Source organism: Peromyscus maniculatus, chromosome 10, assembly GCF_049852395.1.
Source record: "Peromyscus maniculatus bairdii isolate BWxNUB_F1_BW_parent chromosome 10, HU_Pman_BW_mat_3.1, whole genome shotgun sequence".
Taxonomy (NCBI): domain Eukaryota; kingdom Metazoa; phylum Chordata; class Mammalia; order Rodentia; family Cricetidae; genus Peromyscus; species Peromyscus maniculatus.
Genome location: NC_134861.1, coordinates 8,635,798 through 8,659,043, shown reverse-complemented (window position 1 = coordinate 8,659,043; position 23,246 = coordinate 8,635,798). Strand labels below are relative to the sequence as shown.

The window sequence follows — 23,246 nt, the reverse complement described above, 5'->3', positions numbered from 1 at the left end:
TTAGAGCACTTTAGTATAGCACTTAATGGGAAAGGAATGAGTGGAACTGAGAAGGAATCAGTGAAGGGACCTAAAGATATGAGAGAGGAGGAGCTGGTACAGCACGGAAGATAGGCAAGGAAGGGAGCAGGACCTTGTGTATTCATTGAACACAGGTGTGTCAGCTTTGCTGCATACCAGCTGCCTCTAAAACAGTACCAAAACCAAGCAAACAGAAACTACTTCTGCTCCGCTTTCTGGGGTTTGGCTAAGCACTTCTAGTCTGGGCCACTCTGACTGATCTCTGTGGTCACCTGGTGGCTCAGCAAAGACTGGATAGTCTAGGAAGGCCCTAGTCCCATTGGGACTATGCCTGAGAGAGCTGTGCCCTGTCATTCAGGAACTTAGGCTCCGTAACATGGGGTTTTGGGGATCGGGGTGGGAGGAGAGACAGAGAGTGCCCAAGTCATGTATCCAGGCATGGCTTCAAGGAGTTGGAGAGACAGACTTAATCTCTTTCTGGGAAAAGCCACAGAATATTGTGGACAGCTTGTTGAATCCACTCAAGACTGTAACACATGGTAGTGGGAGATACTTGATCCTTTGGATCAGCCATGTAACTTCCAGTTGAGCTAGAAAGCATTAAAAAATCACAAGAGAGCAAATGAAAATTTGAAGACTTCATTGTGAAAGTTATTTCTGTTTGGCCTCAGATGAAGGCAAAAAGGTGAAGATAATGCGGCAAAACAGTACCAGTCTGATTTATGACACCAAGCAAACAAGATCAGTAATGCCAGATGTGGTGGCTCACTCAGGCAGGAGTCAAGATGGAAAGATTGCTGCAAGTTCAAGGCCAGCCTACTCTACATAATAAATTCTTGGCCGGTCCAGACTGTAGTGGATTCTGTCTTCAAAAAAAGCAGGGTGGGGAGTAAGAAAGACAAGATGGCTCAGTTTGCCAGGCCTGATCCCCTAAGTTCAGTCCCAGGAATTCATGTGATAGAAGGAAAGAATTAACTTTTGGAAGTTGTCCGCTGAATTCGACACAAGTACACACATATACATACAACACACAATAAATGAGATAAAGTATTTAAAGAAAATAGTGTATAATCGGTTACAAACTCAAACTGAAATGCTCCTGCTCAAATCAGCACTGTCTGACCTACAGGATTCAGCACCTTACTGCTAATACTCATGTAAGACTAGGCCAATAAATAGTGATCATAGCTGCTATTAGTTTGCATCTCCTTTGTCTCCAAACTGTGCCAAGCACCTTACACCCATAAATTATTTGGTGCTCTCAACAACCCTATAACATATAACAATCCTGTAACTATCACTGTCCCAGTTATAAGGTAGGAAAACTGAGGTTCAAACTGTAAGTGACTTGGCCGAGGGCATCTATTTAAGTAAGTGATAGAACCAGAAATGAAAATCTGGCAGGACCCTGGATTCCCCTGTGGACAGCAGCAAGAAGTGTACATTCTACCTCATGCTCATCTCTTCATTCTTCCTCTGGAGACAAGATCTTAATGTGTAGCCTAGGTTGGACTTGAGTTTACTGTGTACCCAGGCTGGCCCCAAACTCAGTGCAGCCCTCTTGCTTCAGCCTTTCTAAGTCCTGGGATTACAAGTATGTACCACCATGCCTGGCTCTGGATCCACCTCTCCTCCCTGCTTGGCTCCTCTCACCCTCCCTTCCTTTCTTCTTTCACAATTTCATACATAAATACATATATAAGGTACTTAGATGATTCCCCTCCCCCATTATCCTCTCTTGTCCCTTTTCCCCTATTGAACCCCCCTCCCAATAAGTTCCCCCACTTTCTCATGTGTGGGGATGTTCGTGTGCAACCACATGCAGTTACTTACATGGACATAGGGATGGGTTATTTACTTGAGCAAAAGCAATTTACCGCTGTCTCTTCTGCTGAGGAATGTGATTCCTCCCCACCCCACACCCAGCAGCCATTAATTGCTAGCCCCTCAGTGTGGTGGTATTGTGTTCCCCAAAATATTGTGCACCCTAATAAACTTATCTGGGGTCAGAGACAGAACAGCCACAATATTAAACATAGAAGTTAGGCAGGGGTATCACACGCCTTTAATCCTAGCATTCCAGAGGCAGAAATCCATCTGTTCAAGGATACAGCCAAGCATGGTGACTCACGCCTTTAGTCCCAGAAAGTGAGCCTTTAATCCCAGGGAGTGGTGGTAGAAGGCAGAAAGGTATATAAGGCGTGAGGACCAGGAACTAGAAGCATTTGGTCTGGTTAAGCTTTCAGGCTTCTAGCAGCAGTTCAGCTGAGAGCCATTGGGATGAGGACACAGAAGCTTTCAGTCTGAGGAAACAAGACCAGCTGAGAAGTTGGCCAGGTGAGGTTAGCTGTGGCTTGTTCTGTATCTCTGATCTCCCAGAATTCACCCCAATACCTGGCCCGGGTTTGATCTTATTAATAAGAACTTTTTAAGATTCATGCTACACCTCAGAGAGAGGTGGAAGTCTTCTACAGTTAGCCACAGCTGTCATGAGTTCATGAGTCCAATGATTGGGTTATGTCCAGAAGACACTGTTTGGCCACACTTCTCCCCACCCTCTGGCTCTTACATTCTTTCTGCCCCTTCCTCCACAGTGTTCCCTGGGCTTTTGAAAGGGTGCTATGGGTATCCTGTTTAGGGGTGAGCACTCAACAGTTACTTGCTCTCAGCATTTGACCAGTTATGGGTTTCTTCCTTAACCATTGCCCACTGTAAAAACACGCTTTTCTCACCAATGTGGAGCACAGCACTAATCCTATGGGTACAAACATGAATATTTAGAAAGCAGTTTTACACAATTGATTATCCGTTTGTTTGTTTCTTTGTTTGTTTGTTTGTTTGTTTTTCAAGACAGGGTTTCTGTGTGTGTCCCTGACTGTCCTGGAACTTGCTCTGTAGATCAGACTGCTTTGAACTCACAGCTCTACCACACCTGGCTATCATCCCTTTCTTGGTGAAATATTCACTCTGTCTCCTGACTTGGGATCTCCCTGCTTCCCAGAGACCAGGTGGATTCTGCACTGCTAGGTAAACTTAGCCTTGATACAGATGTATTGACAGTAGATTTCAAATACTTGCTCAATCTGGGTAATTTTTAAAACTAACTTTTGAATTTTCTTATATTATCTAAAATTAATAGCATTCTCAGCTGGACATGGTAACACACATCTGTAATTCTACCTACCACCTAAGTGTAAAAGCAAGAGGATCAGTAGTTCAAGGTCATCCCCAACAACAACTCAAAGCTAAAGAGATGGCTTAGAAGTTAAGAGCTCTTGCTGCTTTTTGAAAGGCCCAGTTTCCAGCAGCTCAACACCCCCCTGTTGTTGCATATCTTTTTAAGAAGAGCATTTACATGATCAAATGTCACTTGTTTCAGAATAGTTTTTATTTTAAGCAGTAATAGGAAAAGATTATTTGTGGCTTATCCACCCATTTCAGCTGGAACAAATTTTAGGGGCCAGCCAGATGGCTCAGTAGGTAAAGGTACTCACTGTCAAGCCTGAGGCCTCAATTGAATCCCCAGGATACACAAGGTAGAAGGAGAGAAGCAACTCCTGCATATTGCCCTCTAACCTCTATATGCCTGCCTTGGCACACGCACATGCACAGATTCATGTACTTGTGTGCGCACATAAATAAAATATAATTAAAAATTCTAAACTTTATTGAAGTGCAAAACACATGAATAGCATATATTTAAAGTGGACAATTTTATGAAGTCTGACCTGTATACACACCTGTAAAAACCATCACCTGGCATGCCAAAAGTTCCCTCTATTCCCTCTTTGAAATCTCTCCTCCTAAGTGTCCCACTGATTTTCTTTCCCCAACTATAAATTAGTTTGCATCCTACAGAATTCTATATTAATGGAATCATTCTCTCTCTCTCTCTCTCTCTCTCTCTCTCTCTCTCTCTCTCTCTCTCTCTCTCTCTCTCTCTCACACACACACACACACACACACACACATAGATATACATATATACATATGGAAGTCAAGAGTCTGTTTCTTTCTTTCTTTCTTTTCTTTTCTTTTCTTTTCTTTTCTTTCTTTTTTTACTTTGCGGGTCTCTGGAGATTGAACTCAAGATGTCAGACTTGGTGGAAAGTGTCTTTATCCACTGTGCCATTTTGCTACCCTAGTATAAGTTTCATCTTGCCTCTTTCACTCAGTTATCCTTATATAGGATCTATCCATGTAGGTCAAGTGTGTGTCAGTGGTGTGTGTGTGTGTGTGTGTGTGTGTGTGTGTGTGTGTGTGTGAGTGATTTCAAGTTTTAAAATAGAGCATGTGAGCATGCTGCTTTTTTCACTCTGAACTTGGGCCAGAACCAGTAAAGTTACCTGTGAACTGTACATTAACCAACTAATGGCAATGATGAGTTAATTTATAACTCGATCTGTTATCTGTTAACATGACCCCCAAACCTAACCTTCTCTTGACTATCAGACGCTGGTTCTAAACATACCTTCACTTGAGGTGATAACTGAAGACAGCCTGGAAGACTTGGGAGAGTGGATTCTCTGTATACCCTTAATGTGTGCGGCTTTGTGACCAGCAGACTGGCATGGATGGGTATACTCTCTGGCTGGTTCAAGTTATGCAAATGCCCCAGCCTTGGGGCAGACTCGTTATATCTTGGAGATGATTGCTATAAAAGTATTCACTTTACGATTTAATAATGGCCAGGTGTGGTGACGCACACCTTTAATCCCAGCACTAGGGAGAGAAGACAGGTGGATATCTGTGAGTTTGAGGACATCCTGGTATATATATATATATATATATATATATATTTCCAAGACTACATAGAAACTCTCTGAAAACACACACACACATACACACACACGGGGGGGGGGGGGGGGGGGTAGGGGTGGAGGAGGATTTAATAACAGGATGAAGCAGTGGTTTGTTGGTTTAGAATGCTGGCTGCTATTCCAGAGGATTACCAATTACCAGCACCACACAGCAGCTCATCCCATGAACTCCAGTTCCTAGAACTCCAGCTCCAGGGACTCCGATGCCCTCTTTTGACTTCTGCAGACACCAGACATACATGTAGGGAAACCGCCTATATACACAAAATTTAAAAATTAAATATTTTTTTAAATATTTAATAATAGTGAAGTCTGAGGAAAGAATGAGATGCATATGAATGGAGTTCCAGCTCTTCAAAGACATCAGGATACTTCTGATCTTCTACAGTTTAGCTAGTTAAGAGTGTGTGTTATTTTCAGGCTGGAGAGATGGCTCAGCGGTTAAGAGCACTGGCTGCTCTTCCGGAGGTCCTGAGTTCAATTCCCAGCAACCTGCATGGTGGCTCACAACCATCTGTAATGAGATCTGTCACGCAGGGAGAACACTGTATATATAGTATGTAAATAAACCTTAAAAAAAAACCCTGTTTTGCCGGGCGGTGGTGGCGCACGCCTTTAATCCCAGCACTCGGGAGGCAGAGCCAGGTGGATCTCTGTGAGTTCGAGGCCAGCCTGGACTACCAAGTGAGTCCCAGGAAAGGCGCAAAGCTACACAGAGAAACCTTGTCTCGAAAAACCAAAAAAAAAAAAAAAAAAAAAAAAGAGTGTGTGTTATTTTCATTTTCCTAATAAAACTGTTCTTTAACCTTTTAAAAGAGGAGGAGGAGGAGGAGGAGGAGGAGGAGGAGGAGGAGGAGGAGGAGGAGGAGGAGGAGGAGGAGGAGGAGGAGGAGAAGAAGAAGAAGAAGAAGAAGAAGAAGAAGAAGAAGAAGAAGAAGAAGAAGAAAGACACTAACAGCAGAGTTAGGCACAGAGGCTCGTGACTATAATTCCAGCACTTGGGAAGAAAGGCAGGAAGCCTGCTACAAGGTCAAAGCTAGGCTGGTCTTCATGCAAGTTCTAAAAACACCAAAAGCTATGAGATGAGAACAAACTTCAAAAACCAAAACAAGCAAAAAAGATTTGTTAAGTGAACTGAATTGGTACATTTGAAATTATTTTAATTTGCATATCAAGATTTTATTTCCCGCCAAGACAGCCAGGGCTACAAAAAGAAACCTTTTCTGAGTGTGTGTGTGTGTGTGTGTGTGTGTGTGTGTTGCTGGTGGTACCGGTGGTACTGGTGGTACTGGTGGTAGTTGCTTTGGTGGCACTCTATCTCCTGAGCTAACATATGCCTGTCTGCTAGCAAAATCCATAGTAGTCCAACTTTCTTTAACAAATTCATTTTAAATAATTCCTTAAATGCTGTCTAAGTTATTATTCTATTGCTGTAAAGAGACACTATGACCAAGGCAACTCTTATAAAAAAAAGCAATTTATTGGGAGCTTCCTTATACTTTCTGAGGGTTATTATCATGGTGGAAAGCAGATAGGCATGATACTGTAACAATAACTGAGAGCTACATCCTGGTCTGAAGGTGGCAAGCACAGAGTGATACTGGGCCTGGCATTGGCTTGAGAAGCCTTATTAGAGTCTACCCCTGGTGACAGAGTTAATCCAACAAGGCCACACCTACCCCAACAAAGGTTACACATCCGAATTCACCTAATCCTTCTCAAAAAGGTCCACTCCCTATTGACTAGGCATTCAAATATATTAGCATACAGGGGATATTCTCATTCAAACCAACACAAATGCTTACCTTCGATTCCCACACTAGAAAGTGTAGCAGGAATCATTAGAAAATCTTTTTAATAAAGACAAACCAGGAGCCACGTACTGGGTCAAGGCTGGAAGATCAGAGAAACAGAACGATATATTGGTGAACACATTATCACCACAAGAAAGTTCTGCCAAAAGATTGCTTGAAATAATACATACAATACTTAAAACTTTACAGAAGTAACATTTAAATTTTTCTTAAAGATCTAACTTTGAATTCTCCCAATCACAAGCGAAAACTTTTACCCCTAACCTAATCCTAAACTTAACCCTAACTTAATCCTAAACCTAACCCTAACCTAATCCACCTAACCCTACCCTGAACCCTAACCCTAACCTAATCCTAAACCTAACTCTAGCCTAACCCTAACCCTAACCTACCCCTAAACCTGAACCCTAACCCTAAAGGACATTGCAAAACCTAATGGTAGGGTGGGGGCAGGTTTGACAGGAATTGTTGGCTTTGAGTGGGACACACTCTGACCTCAGTAAAGCATGGCCTTCTTTGCAAATCAGAGAAGTGGGACTCTGACTCCCAAATAGGAAAATCGGGCCCCTTGTCTCAGGTGTACTATGCAAGCCTTAGGACAGAAGCAGGCTCAGTATCCTCAGATATGACGCATTTTGGCTCAGGAGCATCTGGCTGGAACTCTTACTTCAAAGAGAGTGGTTTGTAGCCTTCTAGAGTTGGCTCACTTGTGATCTCTAGAGTTGATCTTTCCTTGTGTTCCAGATACCCAAAGGGTGTGCATTTTGATCTCGATAGCCTCAGGCTAGCAAGAGAGTATAAGCTTGATGCTCCAGTGACTGGAGTTGAATCCCCAGATAGACTCCACAGAGTTGTCCTCTACCTCCACATATGCAGTGTGGCATGTGCTCCCACACATAGACACACTACTAAGAAAGAATAAATTTTAATTAAAAAGGGGGCTGGGTATAGTAGCACACACCTTTATTTCCAGCAATCAGGGGCAAAGACAGGCTGTAGATCTGTGAGTTGGAGGCCAGCTTGATCTACATACATAGAGCAGTGGTTTTCAACCTTTTCTTTAATTTTTTTTTTTTTATTTTTACATACCAACCACAGATAGCCCCTCTCATCTCTCCTCCTGCTCCCGGTTCTCAACCTTCTTAATGCTGCCACCCTTTAATAAAGTTCCTCATGTGGCTCCCCCAACCATAAAATTATTTTCATTGCTACTTCATAACTAATTTTGCTACTGTTATGAATTATACTGCAAACATCTGTGTTTTCCGATGGCCTTAGGCCACCTCTGTGAATGGGTTGCTCGATACCACCCCCACAGGTTGAGGACTACTGACATAGGGAGTTCCAGGCTAGCCAAGGGCACGTGGTGAGACCCTTGCTCAATAAACAATTACAGAAGGTGCCAACAATATGACTCAGTGGGCAAAAGCTTTTGGTACAAAAGCCTGATGGCCTGAACTCAATCCCTAGAACCCATGTAAAGGTGGAGCGGAAGAACTGACTCCACAAAAATGTTCTCTGGCTTTTCCCATAGCACCTGTGTGCGCACACATGCACGCACACATTAATAAGAAAATAGCTTCCAGCAGCCACTTTTCCAGGCCTGCCTGATAGCTAGGTACCTCCTGAGCCAGTATTGGCATATCCTTCAATTACCAACTTGTATTTGAGGTTCTACAGATCCTGTGGTGCTAACTCTACTCACCCACAAAAACCACTGGCAAACTCTTGATTATAAAACAGAGTACACATTACGATCCACTCTTTTCCTGTTCCTTTGAAACTTCCATAACAAGAAGGGTTCTGGGTAGCTAGTAGTGATCACCCCTAATACCCTTTAATGTAACCTTTTTACTCTTTCATTTTTTTTGGAATTAAGCTGTCCTTTTGCAAGAAATTCTTTTTGTTTTTTGTGTTTTTTTTTTGGGGTGGGGGTTGGTTTTTCGAGACAGTGTTTTCTCTATAGTTTTGTGCCTTTCCTGGAACTTACTTGGTAGCCCAGGCTGTCCTCAAACTCACAGAGATCCGCCTGGCTCTGCTTCCCGAGTGCTGGGATTAAAGGCGTGTGCCACCACCGCCCAGCAAGAAATTCTTTTTTAATGGCACTTATTCACCTGTTTTCAACCAAAGGAAGTGATAGGCCCAGTCATAGTTCCATAAATTTCTTCATAGGTCCTTAAGTTTCTTTCATTATAATGATTTTTAAAGATCTGTCTTTTATTCAGTTGTCTTTCCTGTTGAAGGCTACCACATTATACTTTAAGATGAATCTGCCTTCTTGCAACAATTGTCTGTTGATTTGTTGATAGGTGTGCATGTTGGTATCAAGCAGATGTATTTATGTTAGCTGATTAAGGAAAGGCTCCTAGGGTGCCACTTAGAGTGGAATCAACCTGCTGAGGGTTGCACTCTCTTTCCTCCCTACCTTTCTTCTTGCTATCCTATGAAGTTCAACTCCTTCAGAACACTTCCTTCTGGTTGTGCTTACAACATCCCTAGAAGAACTGCTGAAGCACCATAAGAAGAGGGACCAGAGCTTTGGGGACGAGGACTTGGAGGCATGCTGTTGTAGTCTCATGGTAGATGTTCAGTAAACATAGATTAAATTTGTGAATCTTGATTGTCTGGAAACACAGAGCCACAGAACTGAGCCACATGTAAGAGTTAGGGGACACCTTCTAGAAAACAAAATTCCAAGTAGTGATCCAAGATCGTAGGGACCACTTGGCAGCCTGCAGACCAGAAGCTAGACTGTGGGCACACTGGCTGCTACTGAGAGTAAGGCAAGGTGGCAATAGGTAGTAAGTTTTTTGTGTTAAGCTTGTGAAAACTAGAGTGCAAAATTACCATATATCCTTCCCCATCCATCAGTACCACAACTGTGATGGCTCTTTATTGAGGGCCAGGACTAGAATGAATTCAGACAAACATATATGCATAAAAAGGCAGCCTTCATCTATTGGCCTATAGGAGTCTGATTATAGCACTTGCTATTTAAATTAGACCTTGAATTACATCCTTTCCAGTTTAACTCATGCTGCATCTTATAATCTATCCCATGACCCAGCTGCTAGAGCCAGCAGCTCTCTCCATACCCACTATCCCCATCACTAGGACAACCCCTAATGACAGAACTTGGGAAGTTGACATGGAAGTGCTTCGAGTTGGTAAGCACAGCTCATGAGTGTGTTTGAGAACTTAATTTGAGAAAGTGGAGACGAGATCAAAATGAGGTTCTCCTTCCTGGTTTGTACCGTCTATTATGCTGCTGCTCTGTTCTACCAGTAGGGAGAGGCTCTTAAGGTCCTGGGCTCCTGTGGAATAGAAGCAAAAGGCCTGAACCCAGGAGCCAGGAATCTGCCCTTCACTACCAAAACTTGCTCTGTTCATGCCCACAGCTATATATCATCTCAGCATTTGTGTGTCTCTTGGATTGCAGGTGCTGTGATGGGGGTAAGGGTAGGGTGGGTCTGCATAGTAGCTCTCTGCAAGGCCTGGACTCTGAAGGACCCAAACATCTGCATTAGAGACACCTTTCCTGAGACATTACAAAAGCCTGTTGTAATGCCTTAGAAGCACATTGTCTCTTTAACAGGTTCTCCTTTAGTCTGAGTTAGAATAGCCTAAGTGGATCTTGAAAACTGGAAACCGAGTTGAGGAAGGAATTGGATCATTCTAGGTGGAAAAAACAAGGGGGTGGTAATGAGTTAGGTTAAGAGGTGTATGCTCGGGGGCAGGAGAGATGGCTCAGAGGTTAAGAGCACTGGCTAATCTTCCAAAGGTCCTGAGTTCAATTCCCAGCAACCACATGGTGCCTCACAACCATCTATAATGAGATCTGGTACCCTCTTCTGGCATGCAGGCATGCATACTGACAGAACACTATATTCATAATAAATAAATAAACCTTTAAAAAAAAAAAAGAGGTGTATGCTCTGCCGTATCTCCACCTCGCCAACCTTCTTAACATCTAAGTCTTAATGCATGTTGCTGCACTTCAGAATTGGCCTGAGCTTTCAGATCTAACAGGTCCCAGTGTTCCTCTAGCAGATCCCCTCAGTTGTCTCCAGGGAGTCTTTCTCTTTTTGAAATTTGTATTTATGTGTATGTGTGTGTCTCTGTGAGTGAATGCCATGTACATGCAGGTGCCTGCAGAGGACAGAGGAGGTGGCGGATCCAGTGGAGCTGGAGCTACAGACAGTTGTGAACTTGAAAGCGTGGGTGCTGGGAACAAAACTGGGATCTTCCAGAGAAGCAAACACTACTCACCACTGAGCCATGATTGTGGCCCCAGGAGGAATCTTTAGCAAGCTCCCTAGGCAATCCCTACTGCCACCCTGTGCCTGATCACGCCATGGCTTTATTTATTGCCAGATGTATGATTTTCCTGTGGTTAGGAGTGCAGCATTCTCATCAACCTTCAGACATTTCCAGGTCAACTCACTGTGGTTCTTGAGGGTTTTCCTACTTTGTGTGTTAGTTATTTAGCTGCGTTGTGTTCTTACCCTGCAAGGAAACATCACGAAACACGACAGAATCCGCTTATAAGAGTTTATTAGAGATAAAGGGATAGGGAGTGCGCAGGCCTGTGGGAGAGACACGTGCGTGGAGAAGAGGAAGAGGAGAGAAGAGAGCCGGCAATATGGCACTCCGCTTTAAAAACCGGCTGGGGGCGTGGCCAGGTCACGTCACTACTCCACCCATGTGTGTAGATCACATGGTCACGTTGCACGCTTACGTAGCCATGTAACGTCACGGACTCTGGTCACGCGAGATGCCTTGGCCGGAACTTGCTAGGCGGAGGTGTCCGACCTGACCGGAATTGGCTAGGCGGAAGTGTCCGCCTGGTAAATGCGACCGTTGGGGGGTGGAGGTGTGTTGTGAACCCTTCATTGTGCAGATCCTGCACCTGCAGGAAGGATCAGATAATGAATTTTCTCTCTCTTCAAGAGAATACATCCTCCATGAAAACATTAAGGGAAGGGTGAAGATCCATAAAAAGATGTAGAGTGTGTGCTGTGTTCACAGGAGAGAGGTGTGTGTGGTAATCATTCCCGGGTACTTAGATCTGAATGCCAGGTGTCTGCTCTGCCGGCCCTTCCGGCTCCTCTAAGTGTCCTATTAGCTCCATACCTGAGGAAGCCGAGCAGAGAGCTTTCTCTCACACACTCATGGTCATGGAGTAGTAAGGTGAGTCAGAATTTCAATTCCAGGAGCTGCAGCTTTCTTCTCTTCCTCCATGGCAGAGCTAAAATAAAAGAGCATGTGTTGCCAGTCTGAGCTTATGTCACCTGACCTTCAGTCCTGAAGGTCACCTTGGTGGGGTGTCATCAAACCAGTTATACACACATAAGACTACCAGGATGGGGGTAGGGAGGTAGGAGGGTTATGATTGCTCTCCTAGAGAAAGAGATTTATTCTGGTGTTTCTATAAATGATCTTGGTGAGGGGGTTAAGATAATGAAACTATCATTTTAAAGCTATACTAACAGTAGGGTTCAGAGTTGAAATAATGTTGAAACAGCATAGTGGATACATCCTTACAAAGTAGAACGGGAGCCTGGTGTGGTGACACAGGCCTTTAACCCCAGCACAGAAGGTAGAAGAAGTAGGTGGATTGCTGTGAGTTCTAGGTCAGCCTGATCTACATAGCAAGTTACAGCCAGGGCTACACAGAGACTCCATCTCTAAAATAAAATATATTAGATAGGTAAAAAATAACTAGGAAAGGTGAGAACTGCCCTGTTTATGAGCTTACATGACCGCAATGCTAATGAGTATTAATACCATTGAATGAAATAGCTTGTATCTGATCAAGCAGACCTTCCTAGCTGCTAGCCTGCTATAAAAGTAGGAAGTTTCTACCTTGATACCTCCCCAAGATGGCCACTTTTGAAGCAGTGTGATAGGCAGCTAAAGGGGATAAGACCCCCCTTTATATTGATAGTTGATTAGCATGACACTTTTAAAAGGAGGTTGCTGTTGTTGTTTTGGGTTTTATGAGACAGAGTTTCTGTGTGTAGCCTTGGCTGTTCTGAAACTCTCTCTATAGACCAGGCTGGCCTTGAATCACAGAGATCCACCTGCCTCTGCCTACCTAGTGCTGGAATTGAAAGCATGTGCCACCACACCCAGCTAACAGGAGTTTTAAAGAGGAAGAAGACCAAATGAGTTAGAATAAAAGCTAAGTGGGGCCTGGGAAGGACACTGGAGAGATGGCTCAGGGGTTAAGAGCATTAGCTTCTCTGGTGGAGGACCCAGGTGTGGTTCCCAGCACCTATATGGCAACTCACAACCACCTATAATTCCAGCTCTAGAGGAGCTGATGCTCTCTTCTGGTCTCCATAGGCACTGCAGTCATGTGCATTTAACATGCATGCAGGCAAACACTCAGACACATAAAAATAAGTAGCTCTTTAAAAAATAAGCTATCTAGAATTTCCTTGTGGGGCTGTGGAGTATGAGACTCATCTGACCTCTCTAGTACAAGGGATTGAACCAAGGGTCTCATACATGCTAGGCAAGAGTTGTACTGCTAAGCTCAGCTCTCTTGTTTTTATGTTGAGGCAGGGCCCATGCTGACCTTCAGCTTGCCAAGTAGTTGGGATTATAGGTCTGCTCTTCTAAACATGGCCAGTATAACACTTGTACAAGCTATCAATGAGGTATTTGGAGGTTTGGCATTCTTGCTTCCAAGTGGGGCAAGATGAGAACTTTTCTAAGATGGAATGGGAGAAAAGGTTTAGGTCAAGTGTCAGCCCTCTACTTTGTGACCATAGGCAAGATATATAGCAAGCACATGAGCTTCCAGCTATACAGTGGGAGGCCAGCTGCCCCTGCCTTGCAGTTGTGCCGATTCAGTACCATTTGGAAGCACTGATGCGTTTATGAATACTTGACTTTCTCTCTTGACATTTCCTGCTTTGAGTCATTGCTGATGACAAGGCATGGGGTGTTGGCAGCTTATCAAGCTGGTGACCCAGCTTATTATGTCCCTAATCCACCCCTAAGATGGTCCTGTGCTAGTTCCCAATCCTTACAGTCCTTCCTAGAGGTATCCTTCTAGGGACAGACTGCAGTGGCAACACATCTCTAAGCAAGGTGAAGGGAACTTGGCCTTGAAGGCTGAGACTCTACCTGCATGTGTGTAAGCCCCTTCCAAGTGGCAGGTGAACTGTGGGCACACTCTAATGACGAACTGAACAATAGAGGATATATGGCAAGGATATATTGTGCTTAGTGATAACGTTGTTAATCAGAATGCTTATGTTTTGGTTTTGGTTTTAAATCTGTTTATGACCTGATTCAAGAGTATTGTAGAATCTTCTTTTACCTCATCCCAAGTATTGCTGGGGTTCTGCTTAATTAGATTCAGACTGCATTAGCCCAAGAGCATCAGTACACATATTCCCAGGATCAAACTCAGATCTCAGTCCTGGGGACAGGTCCCCTTACCCACTGAGCCATCTCACCAGTCTGTGATTCTTATTTTTATTTTGTAATTCCCTAATTTCCTCCTCAGTGGGACAACCTTAAGAACCAAGCTCCTTGCTGCAAGAGCCTGCCCTCATTCTCCAGAGGGCAGCTTAGGTGTTCAGACTTTGCAGGCAAGGTTGTTAAGCCTGATTCTGCCACCTAATTAACACTTTGTTTATATTAATTAGTTGCCACATGTACAGAAAGCAGTGGTCCTTTTTGAAGTTTCCAGTTACAGACCTAATAAGATCTGGCCTGAAATGGGACTTTCAGAATCTCCCAAAGCAAGGTAACAGCTTCCAAGTTCCTCTACAAGTTTCTCTTACAGGCATAGACAGCTCTGCAGCCATTTTTCCATAATATCCTTCCCCCAGAAGGATAGATGGAACAGGAGGGTGTGCACAGGCTCTCCTAAGGTTTTAGTACTCCTTGTCAGGTGTTAAAACAAAGAGGACCATTGTGTTTCTTGGAACTGATCTAAAAGTCTGTGTTTGAGATTAAGATCTAAGGAAATGCATTTCCTTTTAACACCCAGTAGTTTCTGATTGTGAACAGGCTCCCAACCTGTGCACGGCGCCGTGCATGACTACAGACTCAGCCTCTTCTGTTGGTTCCTTTAATTAGTAGGAATTAAGTGGAGGCTGCTGCATATTTTGAGAATAAATAACACTGTTTAAACTTAGGCAGCCTTAACCATTAACTTAACCACTGGATTCTCGCTGCTACATGTCTCCTGAATAGATCAGCATAATCTTAACTAGGACTTAAAAATGCTTCATCCTCTCTCGGGAACTTAGAACTTGAAGCCCATGGGAGCCTTTGGAGGCTTAATGACTTTAATTATGGCAAGAAGAAGGGCAGCTGGTGGGAGAGCCCTTTCTCAGAGAAGCCGGATGAGAGCTGGCAGAAAGGTGGGGGGGTGGGGGTGGCGGGTGGCCGCAGGGCCTCTGAGTTCTGAACTGTGTTTGTGGCTTCAGAGCTTTGATCACTTGCCAGGGAAACCTGGAAGGTCAGGCCAGGCTGCAGCCAAGCCCTGGACTGAGGAGCCAAGTCAGTGGAGCGGGTAGCTCTGTGTCACCACCTCCCACCCTTGAGAAGGAGCCTGTCTAGCCGCCAGTCCTCCAGCCTTTCTTTACCTTTGGCACTCTTTCTGGGTTGGTCTTCTTTTGGACTAGGGGCTCCAAGGCCTGAAATAAGCTAACAAAGTGTCCTCAAAATGTGATTTGGTAAAACCAGATATGCTGTCTGTACTTTAAGGAGAAATTAGGGCTGTTTTTTGTTTGTTTTTGTTTTTAACTCTGTGTGTGTCCAGTACAAATTATCGCCAGAGCACAGGTGATCTCTCCTGGTGGCTTGGGTCAGGTTTCCCCATTTCTTGTAACATTATCACCAGCCCCATTTCTTGGCACCAGGTTTTTCTCACTGGTTCCCCGTGTGCCCTGGTGTGTGACCTCATTTCCTATGGAATGAAAAGTTTCTGTCGGAAAACAGGGCCCTCGATGAGTTGGCTTTGTGAGCCCCTTTGCCTGGTGTGTGTGACTCATGCTTCAGGGCACAGGGCCTGTCCAGAGTATGCAAGAGCCTGGTGCCTGGGTGGTCACTGCCTAGAGGAGAGTGAAGGAGGAAAAAGTGAGGAGTGAAGGTTTGAAATCCATTTAGTGATCTCCGGAGAGAGGGGTGTACAAGGACCCAATGAGTGGCTGTTTGGACTGGGAAGAGCCACCAAGAGAAAGCTGTGGGTGGCAGAGATGATCAACCCCTCGGTCCACTGGTTGGTCTCCATTGGTGTGAACAGTGCACCACCACCACCACCACCACCACCACCACCACCACCACCACCACCTCCCCTTTGTGGCCTCCCTGCAGCAGGAACAGGACCCTGTACAACACCAGAAGCTGTTACTACTGATCTGCAAGTGTGTAGGCTACAGAAGTCTCCCGTGTTGGTGCTTAGGTGTCTGAAGACTCTAGAGCAGGCTGCCTTTGAGCATGAGAGCTGTGAAGCTGTGGAATCTGCAGCCAGTACTCAGAGAGCCATGGGAGAGCCATGTTCCATGTCTCAGTAGGCCCAGTGCCCTGTTCTCTTTTTTTTTTTTCACTTTTTTTGTTCCTTTATTGAAAGAAAAATCTACCTTCAGACTATGAGGGTGGTGATGGGGAGGGACTAGAAAACAAAATTCAAACAATCCCATGCAAATATCACATTTTTCAAATGGAAGAACTCCAAACTGCACTAGAAGTTCCAATCACTAAGACACTTTCCATTGGAATGATTTAAGTACAACTACATGGCACCAAGGTTTAGGCCTAACATAGGCCTGACAACCAAGTCCCTGTTCTCTGGAAGAAAAGCCTCAAAAGTTCCACTCAATTCCACATAACAATACTTCAAAGATCAATTAGGTTTTCCTTTCCTTAATATTTTTGTTTTCGACTTCTAATCTTAAAGACTAGATTAAAACTTAGCTCATTTCCCAGAAGGCATTGCTTCCCTTTGCTCCATGAAAGAGTCCACCAAGACCTCTTCCTCAAAACCATCTAGCCCCCAGCCTCCAGCCTGTGCTTGTGATGCATCTTTCTCAACATCAGCTTGATCTGCACTGACAATGATTGTCAAAGCCTAGAATTCAACATTTACAAATTGTCATTCACACACACACAAAACACACTATTATCACACAACTTGTGTCTTGAGAGAATCTTCTGCTTTTTAAATCTTTGGCCTCCCAGTCAATCCCAAGTTCAACCAACTTTAACTAAAACTTCACTCAGAATTTCACCAAGCTTTTCACCCACACATTAATGCTTGTCATATCTTTCATCAACTGTCAAAATCTGAAGCCTGCTCAGAGATCGCCAGGTATAGGTGAGTTGAGACTATTGATATTGATGGATATTAATGACCAGTGATTGTTAATTCCTGTTATTTTTTGTGGTTGTGTTGTGTTGTCCTTCTGTGGTGTATGTTGGTGTGGGATTATCTATTGCTTGATTTTTCATGGATGTGTTTAGCTTCTTTGGGTTGAATTTTCCCTTCTAGTGCTTTCTGTAGGGCTGGGTTTGTAGACAGGTATTGATTAAATCTGGTTTTATCCTGGAATATTTTGTTTACTCCGCCTATGGTGATTAAGAGTTTTGCTGGGTATAATAGTCTGGGTTGGCATCCGTGGTCTCTTAGTGTCTGCATGAGATTTTTCCATGATCTTCTAGCTTTCATAGTCTCTATTGAGTAGTCTGGTGTTATTCTGATGGGTTTACCTTTATATGTTACTTGGTCTTTTTCCTTTGCGGCTCTTAATATTTTTTCTTTGTTCTGTGTGTTTAGTGTTTTGATTATTATGTGGCGAGGGGACTTTTTTTTTGGATCCAGCCTATTCGGTGTTCTGTAAGCTTCTTGTATCTTCATAGGTATTTCTTTCTTTAGGTTAGGAAAGTTTTCTTCTATGATTTTGTTGAATATATTTTCTGTGCCTTTGAGTTGGTATTCTTCTCCTTCTTCTATCCCTATTATTCTTAGGTTTGGTCTTTTCATGGTGTCCCAAATTTCCTGGACGTTTTGTGTTACGACTTTTTTGTCTTTAGTATTTTCTTTGACTGACGAATCTATTTTCTCTATTGTGTCTTCAGTATCAGAGATTCTCTGTTCCATCTCTTGCAATCGGTTGGTTATGCTTGTTTCTATAGTTCCTGTTCGTTTTGTCAGGATTTCTATTTCCAGCATTCCCTCAGCATGTGTTTTCTTTATTGTCTCAAATTCATTTTTCAGATCTTGGAATGTTTCTTTCATCTGTTTAATTGCTTTTTCTTGGCTTGATTTGATTTCTTCCCATTTTTTGTTCGTTTTTTCTTCCATTTCTTTAAGGGAGTTTTTTATTTCCTCTTTAATGGAGTTTTTCATTTCCTCTTTAAGGAAAGTTTTTATTTCCTCTTTAAGGCAGTTTTTCATTTCCTCTTTAAGGAAAGTTTTTATTTCCTCATTGAGGGAGCCCTGTTCTCTTTTGCAAGTGGCAGGGTAGATTCCATCAGTCCTCTAGGCCAGAAGAAGGCCATGGGCACAAATCTGAAGGTAGTCATCTGTCTAGCTTTTCCTCATTGGAGTTCTAAGGAAAGTTCATTTTCTTCCAGAGAGAGAAGGGCAGAGCATACCCTGTTAGTGTACAGGATGTTTTTTGAGAGCTTTGAAATCCAGAGGTGAATGTGTACAACACCCGGGGCCTAAGAGCTACAGGCAGAGCTGCATTTGAGTTTCCAGCTGGCCAGAGACAAGATGTTTGCCTTAGAAGTCAACAACCTCTTCAGCAGTCCAACAGAAGATGGTATGGTGACTGGGAAATTGGAAGTGGGAAGACTGAAGAGTGCAGAGTTCCAAGACATAGCTAAACAGACCTTTCCCAGTTAAAGAGTTGGAGGATCCACAGGAGACCGGGGTGGGCTGTAGTCAGTGTTGCAGCAGCAGGGCCCAAATGGTGCTTACCACTGAGGGAAACTAATGCTGTGTGAGTGCAGCATGGTCGGCCAGTTTCCCGGTGCTGAGAATCAACTGGGAAGCAGTCTAACCCCCAGGCTGCCCTCTAGTGAGGGAAGCTGTGAAGATTGGAGCACCAGTGTGGAACTAGGAGCAAGACTTAGGGAATCCCTGGAAGGCAAGTTAACTAAGGTAAAACTGAGCCCTGCGGTGCTGCATGCTCCATCCTGCAGTGGGAAGGACACTCGGAGAACCAGTAGGAGAACTGTCTGGTAAGGCTAGGAATGAGAGGGGCGTTGAGTTTGGAAGCTGTGGGCAAAGGAGGTCAGATTTTACCCTAAGAGCAACGCAGATCCCTGACAGAGAACAGTCTTGTTCTGTGCTGTGAGTAGGGCTGGCTGGGTAGGGAGAGCCCCAGGGAAGCAATAGTTCTGACCACAAGGCAGTAGGGTGGCAACAGTAGGGATGGAGAAATAGCGGGAGGTTTGGAAATCGGAATCAGTACAGCTTGGGGTGAGCAGTTAACTGCAGCGGTGACGCAACAGGCTACAGTTTCCATGCACCACCTGGAGGAGGGAGCCCAAGCTGTAGGAAAGTCAGAACTGATTTTATTTGTTCGGATTTTTCAAGACAATGTCTTACCGTCTCGGCCTGGTCTTAAACTCTGTCTGCCTCTGACTGGCCTCAGACTTGCAGTGCCACCTGCCCCAGCCTCCTGAGTGCTGGAGTGACTGATAACGCACCACCACAAACAACTTAAACGACAGGACTGAATGAATCTTAGGCCCATGGCACCCATATCGTCCTGCTCAAAAACGTCCCACAGATATCTTGGATAATGTGCTCTGCCCTGCTCTGGAAATAGCTGCAAAAGTTTGGAGGAATCCAGTCTGAAGCAGAAAGCTGGTGCCAAGTCATGGGAAGCAATTCTTGGGCCTCCAGTACCACTGTGGTAATTTCTGCCCCCTTGGGTTAAGCTATATGTAAGCATATCTGAGAACCTCGTGAGCATGTTCACGTGAGTTCACAGCACACTCACCTTTCTTAAGAAAGAGTGCTTCACTCAGACATTAGCACGTGCAGGTGCTTCCAAAAGGTCCTTGTTTGTGTCTCTTTGGAGTTCCTATCACACAGTTAGTTGGCTATTTTAAATTGTTCATGGATGGAACTGTATGTATAATTGAATGTTTTCATACCAATAACCATTTCTGTTAAGTTGTGGATGTGTACAGGATTTAGTAATTTGGCCACCAGAGCAAACTGTCATCCTCCCACCTGTGAGAGTGAAACATGAGAGGGAGGGGTTGGTAATTGTTTCACCCGAATGTGCTGCCCACCATGGAGCATTGATCCAAAGCCTGCTGCACAGCAGGGGAGATATTATATGCATTTCTGAGGAAGGCTGTCTAATGCTGGGTAGTCAGGAGCAGCCCAAACACAAATATGCTTCACATTTGTCACGGATAGTTCTAGAACATACAATGCTTCCAGAGGATACCAGCTAGGAAAATAGGTCATTTTCATACATGCACTTTTGGGATAATGAGGCTGGAGAGATGGCACTGGCTGCTCTTTCATGGGGATCTGGGTTCAATTCTCAGCACGTACATATGAGCTCACAACTGTCTATAACTCCAGTTCCAGAGGATCCAACACCCCCACAGACATGAATACAGGTAAAATACTAATGCACATAAAATTTTAAATAAATTTTTTAAAAGGTATATTTTAGAAGGTAGAGATATAACTCAGTGCTTGCCTAGTAATATATAGTGCCTTGATCCCAGGTTTGCTCACAGGACTGCCAAAGGCAGAAAGGATTTTTAAGAACTTGTTGGTAGTATATGTTAAGAATTTTTTAAAGGAATAAAATTACATTCAGTAGAGCCACTGGAATTGCTATATGTCAGAACTTCCCACAGGAAGCTGTAGACATTTCTTCTAACTAGCTATTGACAGTCCAACTCCTTGGTTACTTTCACATCAAGGATCCAGAGCAATTTTTTTTTTTTTTGTCATTTTCTGGTTATTTCCTGCTGAGATTATAGTTTGTCTTCATTTTCCTACAATAAAGCTTAGACACTAGGGAAATGACATCCAAGTGCTTAACAAAGGAATAAGTATCTCAGAAGCTCCAAAGGACAGGAATTGATTGATAGGTCTGAGCCCCAAACCAGGTCTGTTTGTAACTACACACATGACTGGCGCGCGCGCGCGCGCACGCGCACACACACACACGCACACACACACACACACACACACACAATAAGGCCATTGTAACAGAACCATTCTTATCAGAATGTTGTCTGCATTGGGAGTTTATAGACTTGGTCTTATGGAAGAACCACCCCAATGGCCAGGAAGCACTTTCTCTACTTGCCATAACCTGAGTATGGTCCCAGACAGACTTCTTTCAGTCTACTGACCATTGATAGAATCATCTTAGAAGTGATAAGTGATTAGCAGGGTCCTGCCTTCTGAGGCTGCAAATCTTGTGCTTTGTAAAATAGAAGTACACAGAGTTTGTCCTTTGTCACCTGTATCACTGCAGACATCTCCTTGCCACTGTGCTTTGTCACCTGTATCACTGCAGACATCTCCTTGCCACCGTGCTTCTGGTTGCCCCCCCCCCTTTGGTTCCACCTATGTTGTCCTAAGTGAGGATAGAAGCAATTTGAAGACTGATGGGAAGGGTTAGCAAGGCTTTGGCTGCCGCTTGGTTTTGCCGAGATATCACACATCTTCTGAGAAAGCCACAGCCTTTTCTTGCTCTTCCATTCCTGTGAACCCAGCTTGCCAGTGACCCTCACCTGCCATGCCCACCATGCTGTGTCTTTCCCATCCTTTCAAGCAGCTTTAGGGGTACAACATTATAAAAATAAACTTTACTCTAGTCACAAGACTGGTAATCTTCTAGCTAGGAGTTAGATTTGTTTGGATTACAGTAATCTGGTAGGAGGTTGACTAGATAAAATTGGCAAACTTGGCTCCTCAAGTTTTTAGAATTGCATTGGGGCAGGAGGAAAAGTGTAACCAAGCAATATTTTATGTTTTCAATGTATAATGAAAGTTCCCCTTTTGTAAATGAAGGTTACTTGTGGCCTTTTCTTGAGGATTAAATAAACTTAGGAGTAAGCACACTTTACCACTGAGTAACATCCCCAGCCATCAGTCTTTTCTAAAGCCACCCACCTCTCAACAAGCAAGATCTCAGTAGGATCTCCTTCCATCCAGTCCTGTTATGTGCTGGAAATGCAAATTATTTCAGTAGCAGCTTATATGTATAATCTAAAAACCAAAAATAGAGAGTCTCACATGGTCCAAACCACCCTTAAACTCTGTGTTACAGGGATGACCTTGAATTTTATGATTTCTCCTGCCTCTACCTCTCAAATGCTGCAATTAACAGACACCATACCAAGTTTTATATCATGCTAAGGACCCCTTTATATTAGGGCTTCATGGGTGGTTGACAAGCACTCTATGAATTGTGCTGCATCTCCAGCTTCAATAACTAAAATTTTTAATGTAATTCACTGAAAATTGAGCATTTGCTCAGCCACAGGACTTCTCCTGAGATTCCACACATTAGTGATTTGTCTGAGGATGGGTTGTAAATGAGACAGAGCTAAGCACTTCATTCTCTACCTGCCTCTTCCTCACCAAAGAAGCAAGGTATGTTTTTGGTTGGTTGGTTTGCTTGTTTTTGGTTTGGTTTTTCGGGGCAGGGTTTCTCTGTATAGCACTAGCCATCCTCAAACTCACTCTGTAGACCAGGCTGGCTTGGAACTCACAGAGATTTGCCTGCCTCTGCCTCTGCCTCTGCCTCCCGAGTGCTGGGATTAAAGATGTGCGCCACCATACCTGACAAAATCATTTATGTCTTAAAGCATCTTTTGTACAACTGATAATGTAGCCCCATGGTAAAGTATATACCTGGCATGGATGAGGCCCAGGGTTCACCCCCCAGCTCTGTGATATCTGTCCTGAATGGGTCATGCCTCTGAAACAAATGAACATTCATGTTCTTGTGAAACAAGAAATACTGGGAAGCCAAGGAGGCCCTCTGGCTGTGTGGTTCCCCAAGGCACATTCCAGGAAGGCATTCCCTACCCAGGCACTGCAGCCTCTGCCAGCCTTTCCAGGTGCACCAGCATCAAAGCTGGAGAGACAAGCACTCCAGTCAGGACATATCTGAACTCACGCTCCCCACAAGTACTGTTTGATATGCTGGATCCCTGGATGAAAGCAGAATAAAAGAAAGAGAGGCCCTCTTCATTTCTTCCTCTGGGAATGGAATTTGTGAGGAAGCCTACTGTACCACTGGGGCAGAAACACAAGCACCTACTCAGGAGTCTAGGAGCTGCGGTCTCAAGTAGAGGCCTGCTGCCCTAAGGAGCTTAATGGAAAAGAACAGTCATGCCACCTTAGCTGTTCTGAGGCTGGACTGAAAGATGCAGTGACTTAAGATGCAGTGCTAGAGCGCTTGCTTAGCATGAACAAAGCCCAGGTTTGACCCCAGCACTACCAAGCAGAAAAAGTGAAAGACTGAAGTTTAGGAGGAACAGCCCCACTGGTCATAAAACGGAAGTGTAACCCTCAGCTGACTTTCTGATTTTTCAGTCTCAATTTGTGTTTAAGGAAGATACC

At 44.0% G+C, this 23,246-nt stretch overlaps 1 protein-coding gene across 1 annotated transcript in view; it reads left to right on the top strand.

Annotated features, from left to right (window-relative positions):
• Nucleotides 1-23,246, top strand: part of Znrf3 (zinc and ring finger 3) — a 169,810-nt gene that overhangs the window by 131,710 nt on the left and 14,854 nt on the right. The window lies entirely within an intron of this gene.